Consider the following 6,077-nt stretch of genomic DNA (forward strand, 5'->3'; position numbering starts at 1 on the left):
TAAAAAAGGATGAGTTCATGTCCTTTGTAGGGACATGGATGAAGCTGTAAACCATCATTCTGAGCAAACTATCGCAAGAACCAAAAACCAAACACAGCACGTTCTCACTCATAGGTGGGAATTGAACAATGAGAACACTTGGACACAGGGTGGGGAACATCACACACCAGGGCCTGTCATGGGGTTGTGGGGAGGTGAGAGGGATAGCATTAGTAGAAATACCTAATGTAAATGACGAGTAAATGGGTGCAGCACACCAACACGACACATGTATACATATGTAACAAACCTGCACGTTGTCCACATGTACCCTAGAACTTAAAGTATAATAAAAAAAGAAATAAATAAATAAAAATGAAATTCCCCCCCAAAAATAATTTTGATTCAGGTAAACAAAGTCTAGGTCTCAACCCAGTTTCAAAGCTGGATGGATTCAAGAGCTCAAATAATAACTGTTAGGGCCCTATTTTGGCCTCTTTTTTCCTGGCCCTGCTCTTCTCTTCCTGTCTTCATTCCGTATGCAGGTGTTCTCTAGTTGGCAAGCAAAACAATCACCAAAAGCTTCAGGTTCACATCTCCCAACTCAGCAACCCCAAAAGAAAACAACAACAACAACAACAAAACAAAACCAAAACTTTTCTGTCTGTTTTACAATTTTTGTAATAAAATACTGGAGGAAAATCTGCCAAATTCAATTCATTGACAACTTCTTACATAAACAACTGTCAGAATATACAAAGGGTGGATTCCCTATTCCATTGCATCAAATGGTTCACTTTGACCTTTCACTTACAAATTACCCGAAATGCAAAATTCTCCTTTAGAGTTTAGCGTAGTCTTGACCAAAGGTTAACTGATTTTTTAATGTGAATTTCAGTAGAAAGTCATCTAGAGTCACCAGGACCCCTGTGGAAAGTGATGCTGATGGCCCACACCTGCTTCCTCTTTCCATTCCCTCTGGCTGTGCCTGGACCACCTGGCAGGGCTTTTTCGGTTCGTTAAGTGCTCTGTTCCTGGTTCACCAGCTTCTTAAATGTTGCTGTTGCATAGGGGACAGCTCTCAGGCCTGCCCTCTTCTCCTTCCCTGGACAGTCTCTGAGTAGTCACTTTTGTGTCTGAGCCTCTGTCAGTGGAGACGTAAGCCCTGAGACTACAGTTTCCCTCTTATTTTTCTGGAGAGCAGCAAAAGGGAGGACAAGTGGTGAGATGACATCTATAAAGACTGTAGAAAGGAATCTTCCTAGGATTCCTTTTCTCTTTCCCTGTGCCCTCCAACCCTTGCACCATACTGGTGGAAAGGTGCTGGGTCACCTCTGACTGTTTCCCTTTTCCCTGCACACAGCTTCACATGGCCCACAGGTCTCAATCCAACCTGGCTTTGTTTTGTCACCCCAGATGGTTTCTAGATCTTTATTTCAGGAAGCCTGTAGTTACATCCATGCCTAAAAGAATGTGCTGCTGTTCAGGAGTGATTCCCAGAAAAGACATTGCCAAAGGTGGTGTCTGAACTTGATAGTCGATGTTTACCATAGAAGCTCAAAGGTATCTGCCCAACACAGGCCCTCAAAACATGTTCAGCACTTGCCATTTGTGGCTATGTTACTTCTTCAAGGGTTATGGGGAGTCACGTTCTCCTTGTTGTTTTTTCATACAAGAATGAAGTAAATGTATCACACAACCCTGCCCCTGATTCAGAAGTGGGGATAGGAAGTCGGGGTATGGAAGCAGAGAGAAAAGTAGGATGCAGGCCAGTGATTCTGAGATTTTCTCACAGAGATGTAATGAAGACGACGTGTATATGAATCCTTTAGCTTCTGTTGCCACGTATGGTGAACAGCACAAAAATCCACAACCACAGCATTTCACAAGATATTGCGGGGGCACTTTTTCAATGATCTAATAGTTTCAGAGACTAGAAAACTGACATAGGGTTGACATTGATCTGTTGGCTTGGGATGGAGATAACCTTGGTAAGATGAAAATCCTGTAATTGTGTGACTCGCTCTTTATAAGGAGATTGCACCAGGATTCCTGGGAGCTTAGATAAGGGTTAGCAGTGATTTGGTTGGGTGCTCATCCTTCAGCCAATTTTGCAACCTGCTGCCCAGCTGTATGCTTCAACTTTATTCAGTGTGTATTTCCTTCTCCTTTTGTTGGGACTCATGGCTGCAACCAGTTGTTCAGGGCCATTGGGAAGATGCAGTGAGCTGATGGCAGTGAGCATCAGTGGCCTTTAGCACAGAGGCTCAGCAGGTCTTGTGCTCATTGAAGGTGCTCACAGACTCCTGGTGGGCATCACAATTAAAGGCATCAGACATCTGCTGCTTCAGATCACTGGTTACCACCCGTCTCTAATAATTATCTTCTTTTCCCTAGGATTCATGCTATTTTCACCCTCTACCTCCTCTTCCTTCCAAATTGAGTTATAGTCCTCTTTATTCCTGTAAGATCCCTGGCTATTCATATTGCTGGACAACTTAGCAACCAGCCTAGTTATAGATGAGGGAAGCAATTGATTCCCTCACCTCCAAATTTTACTGATTTCTCAAATGCATTGGTTGTTCTGTCTTCTCAATCCTTGAGTATCTATCAGGAAGGTATCCTTCTATGTCACTCCATGTCATATGATTTCCTCTTGCAGCTACAACCCCATGGCTGCTGATTACACATCAGCTGGACCAGAGGGTCAAGTTGGGGTGCAGTCGTGGAAGTACAGCTACCCCAGTCTGGGCCAGTGCTGCTTCCCCATGATGCCGTTTTGAGTGAAGGCATTCTGGTTGATGATTTCCACCTGATCCCTCCTCTCTATTAGGCTGGGGCAAAGCAGAGGGCAGTGATTATGTCCTATTTAGCCCTTTTTCTCTCATAGATTCTTGTCTAGTATTCTGCCCTAGGGTCACCAATAAACACTTATTGAATTGAATAATGACTTTTATGCACTCTGTTATTCTAAAGTTCTTCCTTCATCTCATCATGATAGAATTACAGAGCTAGAATGAACTTCAGAGAACTTTGAAATTCCCCACCATTTGGAAAAAATGACAAAATCAAGACCGGGAGAAGTTAAATATCTTGTCCCAAGTGCTCAGAGCCTAGTTTCCAGGTTCTTGGTTTGGTGCTCTCCAGAAAGACTGAACGTTTTGGTTTCATTCCATCAAGCATCAACTGCCACAGAAATAGGCTGCAGTGAAGCATACCCAGCATTACATTTATGGAATGCAATGCAGTTAACATTGCAATATTAGCATGCTTTCTGAATAGTTAGTGCATAATTTTGCAAAGGCAACTGAAGTTTTCTGGGAGACCTGAAATATATTATTGAATAATAATTATTGACTGATATAGTTTGGATATGTGTTCCCACCCATGTTGAAATGTAATCCCCAATGTTGGAGATGGGGCCTGGTGGGAGGTGTTTGGATCACTGGGGCAGATTCCTCATGAACGATGGACTATCTCCTTGGTGGGTAAGTGAGCTCTTTTTCTGATTTCATATGAGATCTGGTTGTTCAAAAGTGTGGGGACCCTCCCACCCCATTCTGTCTCTCTTGCTCCTGCTCTGGCCATGTGATAGGCCTGCTCCTGTTTCACATTCTGCCATGAGTAAGATCTTCCTGAGGCCCCCACAGAAGCAGATGCCAGCACTACACTTCCTGTGCAGCCTGCAGAACTGTGAGCCAATTAAACCTCTTTTCTTATAAGTTACCCACTCTCAGGCATTTCTTTATAGCAATGCAAGAATGGCCTAATACAAGGACTCATTCAGAACTCATCAGGAGACTTGCCTTGGAAATTTTGCAATTTATTACTCATGATTGTCATTATGATGCTGTTAGAACTGAAAGTTTGAAGGATTATATCTTAAAATCTTTTCGGAGAGAAGCTTGGAACAATGAAAATTGTTCAATAGTTAACAGTACGAATCACACAACCATCTGGAAAGTATCCTGAAATACTCAGAACACTTTTTTAGGGACCCAATTACTGGATAAACCTGAGAATGCAGAGCCAAGTGAGAGCATGTCTTTGTATATTGTGTGAGTGACATAGAGAAGGCAAGAAAATGGAGCAGCCACAGGAAAGTCACCATCCTGTGAGTATTACAAGGAGAAAGAATGAAAGCAGAGAAAAAATGCCAAGAGCCATCAATCATCAGCAGAGGCTGAGTGGGAGATTCAAATCAGAAAATCAGAAAGTTCATGGTCATTAGCTGCTTTTCTCTCAAACTAAAAATAAGAGGCAGCTCCGCTGAAGCTAGAAAAGTAGAAACTGGAAAAGAAGTTCTGCAGTTTGCTTCATTGACCTTTATCTATGTGTAAACATAAGTCAACCCCTGCAAATCACCCTGGATGTTGTCCCTGGTTGTGAAAGGTCAGGCTGGGAAATGTGGCATTACAGAATCACTGTGAGTCTTGATAAGTCCCTCTCAAGCAACAAGCTTCTACTTTTAGAATGCCACTGTCCTCAGGTAGGTGAGCTATGCACAGTTATTTCAGGAAGTCTTATTTCTAAAATGTGGCCATCAAGATCTTGATAAAACTTTGTCAGTGGCTGAATGAGATAGCAGTGGGGAGGGTCTCAGCTGGGAAAGCAGGTTCTGCTTTTGAGTTCTCTCTGATCTCTGTTCATAAGGCTTCTTATTATGATGGTGTGTATTGGATAAGTTATGGGACCTGCCTGTCCTGCCCATTTTCTTACCCTCAGATGGATGGAATGGGTGATCTCAGAGGTCTCTTCTCATTCTAACATTCTACAACACTTTTTTTCTGTGCCTTTTCTGTGGATTGTGGTAATATGTGATCCACAGGTAAAAACCAAGTTCCTGCTCTCTTGGGACCTTTATTTGGCCATTGGCAATTCACCTGGTTTCTACAGTCCCATTAACCTCACTGAGTCATTCCTGCATCCCTAAGTTCCTATTTCATGTACTGTTTTTGTGTTAACAGACAGGAAAAGGTCTGATCATATAAACAAATACCTTTTAATAGGTTAGCTAACTAATGTGTTACCTTCCCAAATGGGGGAAATAAAATGCCTTGTCTAGGATAAGACATACTAATGTCAGAAACTTGAGGAAATAGTATAGGGGTATGTGTGGGTATGGGCAGCGGCAGGGAAGAGGGCTGTGCTTGCAAGGAAGAACATCTGTGATCAATCAGGCTCAACTCACCAAGTTGCTGCCTGTTCGGCTATACACAAACTTATCAGGTCTAGGCACTCAGATAAACTGTTACTATAACACTTGAACAAAGCCATGTTTATAAGCCAAGAGTGAGGGTCAGTTAACCAGCAACCATTTTTCAGACTCTTTGGTTGCAGAGACCTGCTCGAATTAGCTCATGTGAAGTGGGTTTAAGAATTTATGTTGAATAATGGGAGGATATTAATTAACTAATTTTAAAATAATGGACCCAGGTGACAGTAGAAGAGCTGGAGAGAACTCTCTAGAATGTGGGATAAGCAACATTTAGTGCCTGCTGTTTCCAGAAGGCCTCTTGGAACCCTGGTGGCAGCAGCTCCCGGGTCTCCAGTTCTGTGCTTTGCTCTCGGTGGGCTTGGTTCCCCTCCTCACGTCTCTTTTCTGTCCTGCTGCCAGCTGACTCCTCCTTCCTCATGCTTTCTGCTTCTCCTAATGTGAGCTTGCTCAGTCTGTTTGGATTTTTTTAGGTACGGTTCCCACCGGTCACACACAAATTGTTTTCCACGTTTTTTGGTTCAAATTTCTGGGAAATTTTGTCTGATTGACTCAGTTTATTGTTTTGAGCAAGGCCACCAAGATCCTTGGCCAAATGTTAGAGTGTGGCCTTTCATGTCATCTGGGACTGAGTGGGCATGTGAAAATTGATACGGTCACATGAAAAATCATGGCCGCCTATTCAGTAGAGGCTGTGGGTAGAGAAGTGTCCTTTATAACTGTTGGCTGGGCACAGTCGCTCACTCCTGTAATCGCATCACTTTGGGAGGCTGAGGCAGGTGGGCAGATTGCTTGAGCTCAGGAGTTTGAGACCAGCCTGGCCAACATGGTGAAACCCCATCTCTACTAAAAATACAAAAATTAGCATTAGCTGGGTATGGTG

This window comes from Colobus angolensis, unplaced genomic scaffold (assembly GCF_000951035.1).
Source record: "Colobus angolensis palliatus isolate OR3802 unplaced genomic scaffold, Cang.pa_1.0 Scaffold361, whole genome shotgun sequence".
Classification (NCBI taxonomy): domain Eukaryota; kingdom Metazoa; phylum Chordata; class Mammalia; order Primates; family Cercopithecidae; genus Colobus; species Colobus angolensis.